The following is a 7,324-nucleotide window of genomic DNA, read 5'->3' on the forward strand; positions in this document are numbered from 1 at the left end:
AAGCTTACTTTTTTAAAATTCAAGGTAAGGTGTCACTTTAGCCCAGGCTTACCTGAAAGTCACTCTGTAGTCTTCGGCTGGTCTCAAAATCACAACAATCCTACCTCTGTCTCTGAGTGCTAGGATTAAAGGCGTACAATACCACACCCCTATTAAAGGTTACATTATAAAGGCAGTGTTAGGTTATTATTTGTTTTAAAATCTGTTATTAAGTGTTGAGAAGATGGCACAGTGGGTAAAGTGTTTGCTAAGCAAACATGAGGACCTCAACTTGGATCCCTAGCACGCACATGAAACGAGATGCAGTTATGCACACCTGTAATCCCCGTGCTGGGAGGTGGAGATGGGAGGGTCCCAAGGGCTTGCTGTCTAGCTAGTTCAGCCAAATTTGCAAGAGCCAGTTTCAGTAAGAGGCCCTGTCTCAGAAATAGAAAACTGTGAGGTGTGAAGCACACACTTTTAATCCCAGCACTCAGGAGGCAGAGGAAGAGGATCATCATGAGTTTGAGGCCACCCTGAGAGTACACAGTGAATTCCACATCAGTCTGGGCCAGAGTGAGATCCTACCTCAAAAAACAAACAAACAAAAAAATTGCCGGTGTGGCGGCACACAGGGACTCACGTAGGAGGATCACTGTGAGTTCAAGGCCACCCTGAGACTACAGAGTGAGTTCCAGGTCAGCCTGGGCTTGAGTGAGACCCCTACTTCCAAAAAAAAATTAAGGTAGAGTGTCGAGAGCTGTAGCTGCTCTTTGACCATGGGAACTGCAGCTGGTCTTGGATCTCTGGGCACAGAGGCCTTATCGTACGGCCTTGATAAACAGTGTTTAGACTCAGAGGTATTTGTGCAGCAGACTTTAGGCACATAGGCACTATTGAGAAAGTTTTATCTTCTGTATATAAGCTTGTGCTTGCCTGAATACACTTGAGACCTTGATCAGACTCTAGACTTGGTCTCCTTCTTTGTGTCTGTCTTGTCTCTCATCCAGGTTAATTTCCCCTCGGGTCCTTGTTTAACTCCCTGCTGGCCAGGACAGTAGAGAGCAAATTGAGGAAGACATTGGATGAGTACACAAGTATGCAAACACCTGCACACACACATGCATGCACCGTGCACATGCCTGCACACACAAAAAAAGGTTATCAAAATAAAATATTTTTTCATTGCTCATTTAATGCTCTTGTGCCTTTCTAAAACAGCTTTGTTTGTACATTGAAGATGATTATATTAATTTCTTTTTACTTTATAAAGCACATAAGTTTTTTTCTTGCAGTTTTGGAGACTGGGAAAAGGAAAATCAAGATACTGTCCTTTCTTGTTTTTTTAAAAAATTTTATTTATTTATTTGAGAAAGCAAGAAAGAGAGAGAGAGAATGGGCATGCCAGGGCTTCCAGCCACTACAAATGAACCCTAGACGCATGTACCACCTTGTGCATCTGACTTACATGGGTCCTGGGGAATCAAACTGAGGTTCTTTGGCTTTGCAGGCAAACGTCTTGATCACTAAACCATCTTTCAGCACCCCTTTCTTGTTTTTGAGATAGTCTCACTCTAGTCAACCGGCCTTGGACCCATGCAAGCCTCCTGCCTCAGCCCCCACCCCACCTAGCAGCGCTGCCTTGTATTGTCTCAGGGGTGCTTGGCTTCCTCGCTGTTCTCGTGGAGCAGAAGGCGTACCAGGCCGAAGGGTGAGTCAGCCACACGCTGCATGAAGCCTCTTCTGTCAGGGCTGTAGCCGTTCACAATGGAACTCCTGGGACCTAACCATGTCACTAGCAATACTGTCACACTGGTCATGGCTGGGTGTGGGGTACATTCAGACTCCTGAAACCTCTGCACCTCTTTACCAGCCAGCACCCTGTGAAGCTTGTTAGTCAGGGGGGAGAACCACTGTGAGCATGAGGCTTCTCTTCAATTCTAGGAATCAGCTGCTAGGGGCACTCTTGGACCCCCATGGTTAATTTTGTCAGACTGGCCACAAGGTACCCACATATTTGGTAACACATTGTTTTAGATGTTTTGGATGTCAGTGACATGTAAGTCAGTGAATCTGAGTAAACGAAACTGCTCTGTCAGTGGGTTTCTCACAGAGAAGGAAATACCAGCCTCCTCCAGGAAAGAGGAAATTCTCCAGCAGAGAGCTTCTGGAGTGGAACTGAACCATCAGCTCTCCCTGCAGACACTGCACGTCTGTCTTAGTCAAGTAAGTCACTACTTCCCACGAGTTTCGGCTTACACATCATGTTGGTTCTGGTTCTCTGGAGAACTCATAGAAGCCCTCTGAGGCTCATCACTAAGCAGACCTGTTCCTATCTGGACAGAAGGCTTCGTGCTTGGCAGGCCCCAAAGGCTGCGGTTCTGTGCTTGTACAGCCTGCACTACCAGCTGCATTCCAGCCTTGACCCAAGACAATCCAGGAGCTTGCCAGCACAGAGTGGGCTGGGCCAGCCCTCTCCTGTAGGCCTGAGTCCATCTTGGGGAGAGGGAGCCCCTTGTAAGTAAGGGTGTGCGTTCAACAAGAACTCTTCTCTGATGAGGCACCATTTCTGTCCAGTGGATTTGTGGTGGTTTGATTCAGGTGTCCCCCATAAACTTAGGTGTTCTGAATGCTAGGTTTCCAGCTGATGAAGATTTGGGAATTAACGCCTCCTGGAGGGAGTGTATTGTTGGGGGCCGGCTTATGGGCTTTATAGCCAGTTTCCCCTTGCCAGTGTTGGGCACACCCTCCTGTTGCTGTGGTCCATTTTATGTTGGCCAGGGGGTGATGTCCACCCTCTGCTCATGCCATCGTTTTCCTCTGCCATCGTGAAGCTTCCCCTCGAGCCTGTAAGCCAAAATAAACCTCTTTCTCCCAGAAACTACTCTTGGTTGGGTGATTTCTACCAGCAATGCGAACCGGACTGCAACAGTAAAGTGGTACCAAGGAGTGGGATTGCTGCTAGACACCTGACTGTGTGGCTTTGGCCTTTTGGAGCTGATTTTCAACAGGAATGTGGGAGGAGTTGAAACCTTGGCCTAAGAGATGCCTTGCAGTGCTGTAAGTACAGCTTGATGGTCTATCCTGGTCAGAGCTGAAAGACCTGAGGCAGTAAGAACTATGGACTGGGAGGTTTGGCTTATGAGGGCGAGAAAGAGCTTTGCTTGGACTGGGCTAGCAGTTTGTGTGAGAAGCTTGCTCTTATGCGCATGTCCTGAGAAGTTGTGCAGGGTTGCTTTGCGTAGAAATGAACTGGTGTGAGCAGAGGAATATGGCACAGAAAGGAAAATCTTTGGGTGAACTACTGCCCATTCAGCTGCAACTGAGAGATTACAACCTTTGAGACTGGGCTAGCTGACCTGTGCTGGGGCAACAAAAAGAATGTCGACTCTTTTGAAGGGGCCTGAGTGCTCAAGGAGTGTCCTGTTCTTCAAAGTCTGCTTTATTCCCCCCTGGATTAACAAATTGGCACCCTACCTGGTATTGTGGAGTATAAGAAATGCTGGAAAGAGGGTCATTGAGTTTGCAACACGGTCTCGTGTTTTGGAAATGGCCATGGGCAGTGTGAAGCAGGTTTGCTGGTTGCCTGCATAGAGACCCCATGGGGCCATGAGGATGAACCGTGGCTTGCAGTGGAGACACAGTGGAGATGCCGGGACCATGAGATGGCTGCCGAGGAGCTGCCAGCCCTGATGAAGTTTTCCAGGACTGTGAGTAGCCTAGCTGGAGGGGCGGAATTGGAATGCCAGAAACTTGTTGCTGGTTAGAATTATCAGACTTGAAGATTTCTCACTGGCTAGAGTTGTTGGACTTGAAGCTACAAATGTTTGCCCTGGTTGTTTTAAATCTTGTATTGGTTGAATGTTTCTTTGCTATGCCCAATGCCATCTACTGCAGTGCAAATATTTATTATGTGCCATTATGGGTTTTTTGAGGTTATTTTTTGGTATTATGGCTCAGTTAAAAGATCTTGGACTATGGGGATGTATGAACATCATTGGGATTGATTAAAAACTATGGGGACTTTTAAAATGAGATGAATGCATTGTATTTTACATCATGTATGGATATCAGTTTATGGGGGCCAGGGGTGGAATGTGGTGGTTTGATTCAGGTGTCCCCCATAAACTTAGGTGTTCTGAATGCTAGGTTCCCAGCTGATGAAGATTTGGGAATTAACGCCTCCTGGAGGGAGAGTATTGTTGGGGGCCAGCTTATGGGCTTTATAGCCAGTTTCCCCTTGACAGTGTTGGGCACACCCTCCTGTTGCTGTGGTCCATTTTATGTTGGCCAGGGGGTGATGTCCACCCTCTGCTCATGCCATCGTTTTCCCCTGCCATCATGAAGCTTCCCCTCGAGCCTGTAAGCCAAAATAAACCTCTTTTTCCCAGAAGCTACTCTTGGTTGGGTGATTTCTACCAGCAATGTGAACTGGACTGCAACAGGGTTCAACTGTCCTTTTATCCTCTCTTGTTAATTACACTATCAGTTGATGATTTTATTAATTTGTTAGACAGTGTCTCTATATCACACAATGGACTCTATGAGGAATTTCCAATTCCAATTCAGTTCTTAAGAGTCGCTGAAACAGCACGTCCATAAAAATTCTTCCCAGGCTGGCTGCCTCTGAGTACCGCACGAGCTCTCCCTCTGACTTAACGCTCGTGGTCCCCAACAACTCTGCCTTCTAGCTTTCGTCTACACACTGAGTTGATGCCCACCACGCTCGTCCTGGGCTTGGCCTTGTGGCGTCAGTCAGTGTGGTGCCAGCAAGCATGATGCAAGCAGGTATGTGTCCTTTCAAGGCGCTCTTTCTTGGAGCCTTTAAGCACCGTGTGAAAAGAACCACTTACCTTCCGGTACTGCATGGAGACATGCCCACCCGCCCCAGCAGTCCCAGCTGCCAAGTTACCAGATGTGCAGTGACTTAGTGTTGAATCCCAGTCCAGGTGAACCCAGGAAGTGATGGGAGAGAGACAACAGCACTTCCAGCTGAGCGCCACCAGGCAGCAGAACCCGTCAGGAGGTGAACGTTGGAAGCCTTACATTACTCTTGCCCTGAAGTGAACTAATATGTTAGTCAGTTACTTTTTTTTTTTTTTTTTTTTTGCTGTGACCAAATTAATGACAGAAACAACTTAAGGGAAGAATTCCTTTGGCTCATGGTTTCAGAGAGTCCAGTCCATGGGACCACTGCCACACTGAAGAAGGAACGTCATCGTGGCAGAAGCTTGTGGTAGATGAGTCCCCAAGGACATGTCCCCAGTGACCTATTTCCTCCACTTAGGCCCTACCTCCTGACCTGGAACTCACTACACCATCTCAGGCTGGCCTTGAATTCAGAGATCCTCCTACCTCTGCCTCCTGAGTGCTGGGATTAAAGGTGTATGCTACCACACCTAGCGGGTTTCTATTCTTTTTTGTCTGTGTAGTGTGCATGGTGTGGTGTGGTGTTGTATGCATACGCATGTGCCCCATGGGAGCATGTAGGAAGGCCAGAGAAGACCACTGGGTGCTGTCCTCTGAACTCATCTTTGTGTTTCCTTGAAAGTCTCTCATTGAACCTGGAGCTGCTATTCCCCTTTCTGGCTGACAAGCAAATGGCAGCAACTCTCCAGTCTCTGCTTCCACAGGTCTACTGTCAGAGGATGGCCACATCCAGCTGTTTGTGTGGGTGCTAGAGAACTGAACTCAGCACGAATCAGGCCATCTCAGACCCTCATGCTCTTACCTGACATCATCCTCCTACCTCAGCCTCCTGAGGGTTGGGATTAAAGACATGTGCCACCATGCCTGCCCTAGCCATTTTTTAACCACGCTGGCAAGACTAACATCTGTAATTGGTTTGCTATCCATGAGTAGTTGTGAGCAGGGAGCCTGGTGGGCCAAGGGGCTTTCTGGAGTGGGGATTCTGAGTAGTTATGGGGTAGAGCTAGATTACGGGCTTTGGGGTCAGTCCACAAAGCAAGCATGGTTTGAATTTCTGTAGAAGCAGTTCCTGAGGCAGACCTTGAGGGTAAGTTTATTAGGAGAACAGTCACTGGGGAGGTGGAAAGATGCAGAGAAGGGAGGACAAAACAGATTATATTATCAAGCCCAGAGCATTGTGGGGAACTGGAACTTCATTCTGTTGAGGGACTCCAAGAGCCCAAGTAAAACATACACAAGTTGTCCCAACAGAGATGAGAAGGACCTGGGACATTTATAGACCATCTCCTATCTGTCACTGGTTGAGGGTTGCCGGAGTAGGAACTAATTATGAACCTCCAGGGTTTATTTATTCCCTTCCTCTCACTTGTTTTTATTATTTATTTATTTGAGACAGATTTCACTCTGTAGCCCAGGCTGGCCAGAAACTTGGAGGCTGGAGAGGTGGCTTAGTGGTTAAGGCATTTGCCTGCAAAGCCAAAGGATCCTGGTTCAACTCTCCAGAACCCGCATAATCCAGATGCACAAGGGTGGACATGTGCCTGGAATTTGTCTGCGGTGGCTGGAGACCCTGATACACCCAGCTCTCTCCCTCCCTCTTTTCTCTCTCAAATAAATAAGATATACTTAAAAGAATGGGCCATTTGGCCTGGCTTCTTTTTAGCGGGAGTGGGGGAAGAACCTAGGGATGAACCTAGGGCTGTGTGCATGCTAAGGTGAGCTGTACTCCACCCCCTCACTGGTGTTCTAGGCATGTGGCATGCCCCCAGTCCCTCCCTAGTAGATTATAGACAAGTGCTCTACCACTGAGCCACAACCCCAGCCTGATAAATTCCCTGGCTTGTCACATCTTACACAGGACAAAAAGCACCAGTTCTCTCCAAATGCCCTTAGCAGGAAGGTGGCCATCTGCAAACCAGGTGTAGGTAGCAGTTACCTTCTTGTTGCTGGAGCAGAACACCCAGCCAAGAGCAGCTGGAGGGTTATTTCAGCTTAGTCGTGTGTAAAGAGCAGACCGCTGGCTCACATCTGGTCACAAATCTGGGCGGAAGTAGTGAGTACTGGACTTGGGGCATCCTTAGGGACACACCTCCTCCAGCAAGCCTCCACCTCCCAAATGCCACCAGCTGGGGGTTAAGTATGAGGCTTCATCACAAATACGTGAGGCTATGAGGCATCATTCAAATCACACATCAGACACGAGTCTACTGGCACATATTGGACTTCCCAGCTTCTGAGAAATGACAACCCACATGTACTGGGTCTGCAGACAGGCCCCTATGTGTACCAGACGATGTGGCACTCGAGAGTTGGCTACATGTCCCATCCTCAGCCCATCCAACCAAACATGACCCCGCAGTAGGGCATCATGGCCACCAACGCCCCCAGAAATGAGACCGAACAGTTCCAGTCCAAA

Source organism: Jaculus jaculus, chromosome 7 (assembly GCF_020740685.1).
Source record: "Jaculus jaculus isolate mJacJac1 chromosome 7, mJacJac1.mat.Y.cur, whole genome shotgun sequence".
In the NCBI taxonomy this organism is placed as follows: Eukaryota; Metazoa; Chordata; class Mammalia; order Rodentia; family Dipodidae; genus Jaculus; species Jaculus jaculus.